The sequence below is a fragment of the Galeopterus variegatus genome, unplaced genomic scaffold (assembly GCF_000696425.1).
Source record: "Galeopterus variegatus unplaced genomic scaffold, G_variegatus-3.0.2 Scaffold9112, whole genome shotgun sequence".
In the NCBI taxonomy this organism is placed as follows: domain Eukaryota; kingdom Metazoa; phylum Chordata; class Mammalia; order Dermoptera; family Cynocephalidae; genus Galeopterus; species Galeopterus variegatus.
Window position 1 is genome coordinate 64,967 of NW_007735223.1, and position 314 is coordinate 65,280.

The following is a 314-nucleotide window of genomic DNA, read 5'->3' on the forward strand; positions in this document are numbered from 1 at the left end:
AGGAAGCTATTTCTGACAGTCCCCTCGCCTACGAAGCCCCAGTGCTGAGAACATCAGGGATTGTTCCAAATCCCTTCCAGATGGCATAGTTTTAAATGAGTGTTAACAAAGTTTCACTGAAAAGGAATTTGGAAATAAACTATTTCGGTTCACAGTTTGCAAACCAGGGAGACGTATCCTCCAGTACAAAACAAAAGTGCATTTAGCCAGAACAATGAGCGGAATTATCGTTTCCCACTCAGGTCCTCTATGCAAAGGAGGGAATGAATGCTTGTTCAGTTCTGACTGGTTCCCTCTGGTAGTATAAAAGAGTT